General features: G+C 42.0%; 1 protein-coding gene across 1 annotated transcript in view; it reads left to right on the forward strand.

The window, feature by feature from the left end:
• Positions 1–6,461, forward strand: part of si:dkey-97m3.1 (fatty acyl-CoA reductase 1) — a 40,437-nt gene that overhangs the window by 15,615 nt on the left and 18,361 nt on the right. The window lies entirely within an intron of this gene.

Here is a 6,461-nt window from a genome sequence, read left to right on the forward strand (position 1 = left end):
GGGGGGGGACGTATGTCTCAGAAACAAGATGGAAATAATAAAAACTTGTGGCCAAAACGTAAACCTATGGAATATTATCTGGGAGAGTGTGTCGAGGATATTGGTAAAGCTGAAATGGGAATTAAATGCATCCAAATCCAGCCACTCTTCTAAGTCTATTACACACCTGTCAACCAACTGTAGAGAAAAGGTGGTAATGGGAGTGTCACTGCCTTATTTCTTCACCCTTGTTCCGCTGCTTGACTCAGATTCGACTTGGGTACATTTAACTAACTGTAGTTTGATCATGTGGAAAATAACAGATCGCAATGGCTTAATATTCTTGTCCTCGCCAACTCAGGCATTGCTAGTGCTGGTCTTATAATAATTTGAAACACAGCAGCCAAGTAATATGGAAATGCAGCAACAAGAGAGCCAGCAGGTGAGAACGTGCTCCTGTTAATCCATTAGACTAATGCACTGTTGATTCAAATCATCATTCAAAACCAGGACTGTTCAAATGGCATTGCGGCTGTAAGTGTGCTTATAAGTTTGCCTGTTAAGTACAGCAGCTGCTGTTGCCATGGTAAAGTGAACTTAATGACGCCAGGAGAATCTTTTGAGTTTTAGCAGAGATACAGAGTCGCAGAGCAAAATAAAGCATCTGATCAAGAGTACTAAAAGGTCAATTGAACCGAACGCAATCTTTTATTGAAGGTACCTGGTGATATTGAGGAGGGTGAATAATGATGGCTGACAATGGCGTCAGCTGGATCAGGCCAAGCAGCAAAGCATGACTCAACCAAAACTGCCAACTATTTTGGATGTAACGAGGACTGAAGCATTGACACTGATGTGCTCAGAAGCCGCTGCTCTGTTTGGGTGTTTGGCCTCGAACTGTCAGTACACTTAAGAAAATCACACTTTCGCTGTATTCCCCTTTTTGTCCTTCTTTTGATGGCATCTATTTTTACCTCTCCCATTGAACTACAGTACTGCATTCTTTACTCTACTCGCTGCTGTGACAGCAGCGGTTTTAGTTTGTCCCTTGATTCAGCCCAAAACTTGCATTTCTTTTTTTTTTTTTTTCTTTTTTGGTTTCCCCAATCCTTCCGTCAAGGTGATCACAATGCTTCGGCCATCTGGGAATCATTAGCTTTAGTTCACTGATGGGCGTTTAAGTAAATTTACTCAGTCGATTGTCGGGAGAATTAACAATTGACTATCGATTAATGATTATATTTTTTTTATATTAAAATTCATTATTTTGGTTTTTATAAATTTTAAAAATGCAAAAAAAAAGTGTGTGGGCACCCGGATAGCTCAGTTGGTAGAGCGGGCGCCCTGTATAGAGGTTCACTCCTCAACGCAGCGTGCCCGTGTTCACAGCTGTCCTGTCAAATAAAGGCCTGAATATGCCCCAAAACAAATCTTTAAAAAAAAATTATACTGTTTTCCTCTATGAGATCTTTTATTACAAGAAGAACAACTTGTGGCAGTTAAACTGGATGTTCAGTTAAGCTAAACTTGACGATATATGCGCTGCTCTAAAGCAGCTGCGAGCTAGCGCTCTTGAGCATGAAATACGTTACAACCTAACGTTAGCGATTGGTTATGGCCGATCCAGAGAGGCTCTGGGCAAATCCAATAGTTTAAAACTTCATTCATTTAAATTCTTCAAGATTCACACTACGCAATGCAACCTGCATTAGTATAACAAAATCGATCAAAATTCTTAATGATCAATTATCGATTGTCTAATTAATCATGCCCATCCCTGGAACTGCCAAGATATTAATAGTTGTGCATCTACATGCATATGGATGCACAGTAACATACAAGGAGTTGAACAGACACATGAACAAGCAGTTTCACTTGCACTTCACTTGATTCACTTGATTACCTACGTTCTCTACAGTTGCTGCTGCTAAACAAGTGTTTAGAAGTAAATCCTTGACAGCCCTCTAAGTGACTTGACAGAGGATGTTTGCAACAGACGGATTCTGTGTTGAGGTGCAGCCGTCCACTTGTGGAGCTGCCTGAGTGTTACTACCAGCTGTCCATGCATGAGGCATCTACCTCTCCATCCTGAAGCAAGAGCAGCAGGCCATTCGTAACGTGCTTCCCTGCCGTACTATTTCAGGCTTCATAATCTTAACCCTGCAGTTAAATGGTGTGTGCCAGAGCGTTTTAAAGCAAGCTCTGTTAAAAGAGCAACTTTTAGGTAACTGAGCAAGCAAGGTGACTGTTTTGCTGTGCCGAGTCCTGTTAAGAGACGACGGCTGCCAAACTGGCACGTTGCGAGGCTTTGCTGCTCATCTGTGGTCTGTTAGCATACGGCAGATAAGAGGAAACCAATAACCCTGCAACTCCTCCCCTGAGAGAGGGGCAATGGGGAACCAATGCGTCTGCTTATAATTAGGCCGCAAATTAACCAAGTTTATGAAACAAATTAGCACATTAAATGTCGTAGGTAAAGTCATTACGGGGAGGAGACGTGAGTACTTGGTTCTTAAGGGGACTCTTAAAACACAGCCAAGTGCGTCCACAGCACGCAGAGTCTGCCAACCAGTTTTCTTTCATTCCACATCCATATGTCTCCACAGATATCCATGGCACTAAGATGTGATCTGATGACCCATCTTTAGAAGGATAATGTTTTTTACATTTTTTAAGAAAGTTTTAAGAATATTTAACCAGCACTGGATGTCTCGGCATCATACTATAGAATTACCTGTGATCCCAGCTTACATCCTCGTATTTAGAGGACACACAAGCCTGCAGCACCCATCATGAGCTCAAGTCGTATTTCTGTCAGTTTGCTCTTGGAGAGTAATGGGTCTCCTTGGCTCGGCATGAAGTCACTGTCCGATAGACTGGAATGTGATGCCACCAGCATACAGAATGCCAAGCCCAGAAATTTTATTACTCTGTACACAACTCAATTCAAAAGATCAATATGAGCAGATAGCCCAGAGACAGACATAAAGAAAACCCTCGGTTTTCATTAGTTTGCTGTGATGAGCTGCTGATCACTCCTAAAGCGCTTACGCTGTGAGATTCAGAGTTTAAAGACTTTAATAGATAGCCGGCATTGTATCCAAGTGGACCACACTCTGGACAGTGCTTAACTCAAGAAAACCAAAACACTTGGTCCCTCGGACATATTGAGTGCTTTAGTATACCCTTTTCCCTTACTTTAATCAGTTTTATTAGCATCCAGGAGCATCCCAAAGCATAAGCAAGATTTTAAAGCGTTGTTGGTGTTGTTTCCATCTCAGACTGAAGGTTTTGGGACTTTTGTTAGCCGGCTAGATAAATCTGTTATCCCTCTGGGATGCTGCAATAGACACAGGGATTGATTAAATACAAAGTGGAGTAGAGATGAAATCTATAATATGGTGATAGCCCCAGGGATTAGCTATGTTTGTCCTTCATCACAGCTTCCCATGAGACTCCTCATTTCTGTCTTCTCCCTAGACGTGTTACTTCATTCTTTACTATGCAGCCTTATCAGTTCTGCACATGAAAAAAGGGAATCCTGGCCAGTATCTGAAACTTAATGACTGCTCACTTCTTTAGTGCTAATGCCGAATTATCGACAGCTGGAGGAATTTTAGTCATTGTTAATTTAGTACCCTTTTGGAAAAACGATTTCCCCCCCCCTCTTTTTAGAAGTGATCCAGCTCACATCCTATTTTTCGAGTAATTTAAACAATGCATGTCAGGAAATGGAGGTCACCACTGAAGGTGCAGCCATTCATCGCTTCTGTATGACGTACTCTGGCAGACTCCCGTAGCTACAGTATATTTTCCGGCAGTTTGTCTCTGATTGGAGAACCCGGTGGCGCAGACAGCAGCTACCTTTCTGACTCGCACAGATGATAAAAAGGAACAAAATGTCCCAGAAACGGTTTGTTTTTTGTTGAGCAAGATACTGAACTACTTGGCTTAAAGAACAGAGTATACTTGAAAAACTAGTTTGTATGACAGCATAAAGGGTGGCTTCAAGACACCGTTCAAAGTAGGGCTAAAATTATTTTCATAACTGAATAACCGGCAGATTATTTGCTAGATTAATAATTTGATCTATAAAACAATGAAAAATGCAAATCACAATATTAAATAGCTCAAAGTAACACCATCAAATGTCTTATTTTGATTACCCAACATTTAAAAAATCCAAAGATAAGCAAATAATCACATTTTTAGAAATTATTGGTAAATTAAACGTTTGGATGTTTTTAATTGTTTTTTTTTTGTATTTATTAATCTATCAAAAGGACTGTAGATTGATTCAAGAGTGTGCTGCTCTGACCTCCAGTCTGTCAAGGAGTTAAGCGACATCTCTTCTAAAAGTGTGAAGAGCATGGCCCCCCCACACACACACACACACACACACACACACACACAGGAAAGGTCTGCGTTAAGGGGGCTGTGGAAACAGTGGAGTGCCGTTAGCGAGACGGGAGGCTGTTCAAATGGCATCTCCGATTGCCTGGCTGAAAGAAAAGTGCTTTTAGTATTGGGTGTCTGTGAAGGTCCACAGAGCGGCTGCTTCAAGCACTCTTGCCGTCAGGAGGGGAAAAAGCAGTGCCCAGCACAGTGAGAGGACAAATGTTGGCCGCATGTGTTTTAAGCTCTTCAGCTTAAACACAGGAAAGTAATTCATAGAATTAACTTCATGGAGGCCGTATATCAGTGCTTGTTCAAGGCCATGACTTTGACTGACCACAAGATGAACTACTAAAACACTTGTAGTTCCACTGCAGGGATAGCTGTGGGGATGTTTTTCCCTGCAGAGTGTCGAGGAAACGGGAACTAGTGGACTATTGTATTCCCGTACAAGGCAGTTTGCTCATTAATAGCCATGGGTTTGAAGAGACAGAGTCTGATAGTAAAAGGAGCGATGGAAGGCTGGCACAAGAAAAGAGCCTTTACAAAGCAATCCCACAATGCCATTCTATGCTTGTGCCTATAACAAAGAGTGCTCTGATGCCCACATTCAACGTCCTCGTCAACCTTCTGAACTTGATGCACTTTGTCCTTTTCTGGGTCTTTCTATAATTTAACTTTGGTTCGGAGGTGCTTCACAGGTATACTCAGCTGCTAGAAGCTCCTGCCATTTCATTTGGGTAGTGTGTCGTGGAGTGAATGATCTCTAAAAAGATGGATTTAATTGTACACTAAGTGATAGCACTGTATAGTTGTCTATCTTTTCTTTTGTCACTCTGCCACAGAAACAGTAACAGCCCTGTGCAGCGTCATTGTCACGGTACAAGCAGGGGGCACGCGAGTTAATTTGCTTTATAATTGAGTTTTGTGCACCAACAACCACTAGGAGGCATCTGTGGGCTCTGTCGTGCAAGATAAAGCTTGCAACTAAAACTACTTGGTTAAAGTTAGGGAAGGAATGTGGTCATGCTAAATAGTAATTCAGACTGTAAACACTTATTTCCCAGTGTGGGATGCCGGCCCGTTGCCATACAGCAAATCAGGCTGCTGACGCGTTCCTATGGATCCCACGTAACTTCTAAGCAAGTCCCGCCCTACGAAGCAGCTCGATTAGTTGGGGTTAGGCATTGACCTTGGGTGGTTAAGGTTAGGATAGCAGATTGGTCAGGGGGATAAGACCTGAACAAATCTGGTTATGTTACCTTGTGTAAGCATGGAGGCCTGGACAATAGTAGAGTGTGAATGCTATTGAAGGGTGGGTCTTGTCTAGAAGTTGCATGGGTTCCATAATAACGTGCTGCTGACACAGTGCTGCCCTCTAGTGTCACCCTCTCACATAAACTTTGCTCCATTCGTGCAAAGTGGCAGAAAAAATGTGACCATTGTACATGGTAATTCACTAGTGTATTTCTGTGTCACGGCAAGAGCAGTTTTGCTCGACCTACAGCAGCATTACCGATAAAAGTGAGTACAGCTAGGAAAGAAATGAAAAGCCTCTCGCCTAGAGGTGCACCTGTACACCTGCCAGCCAAAGGGCAAACGTTTAAAAGCATGAGAGAATTTTTAAGATTCTTGCTCTTTGTAACTTTACCTTTTTATTCCTTATGTAACTGGTGTCTTAAATTGGCAAAGTTAACTAAGATTGATTCACTCCTACAAAGTTAAGTGTAAAATGAATAATATTAAACTTGTGTTTACATCTCTGGAACATTATTAGTGGAGCATCAGGTCTGAATAAAGCCCAGAGGCACTGGCATTGTCAAACGTTGTCTTTAGCCACAGCATTGTTGTCATGACCTAAAGGACCTGGGCATTTTGATGGAGTTAGTACTTTTAATGGAGAGTGGTTTGGCTGGGACCTCCAAATCGGACAGACTTTACTCATTTTAATGTAGACCTACATTAAAGTTTGCATATTTTTCAGAAAGTATGGGACTTGATTTTAACAAATACTCTTTGGCAGGCCCTTGTCCAGGTCCAGGTCCAGCAGGCTCCGTCTCACACGCTGTTACTCTACCAACTGAAGT

Source organism: Etheostoma spectabile, chromosome 23 (assembly GCF_008692095.1).
Source record: "Etheostoma spectabile isolate EspeVRDwgs_2016 chromosome 23, UIUC_Espe_1.0, whole genome shotgun sequence".
Taxonomy (NCBI): Eukaryota; Metazoa; Chordata; class Actinopteri; order Perciformes; family Percidae; genus Etheostoma; species Etheostoma spectabile.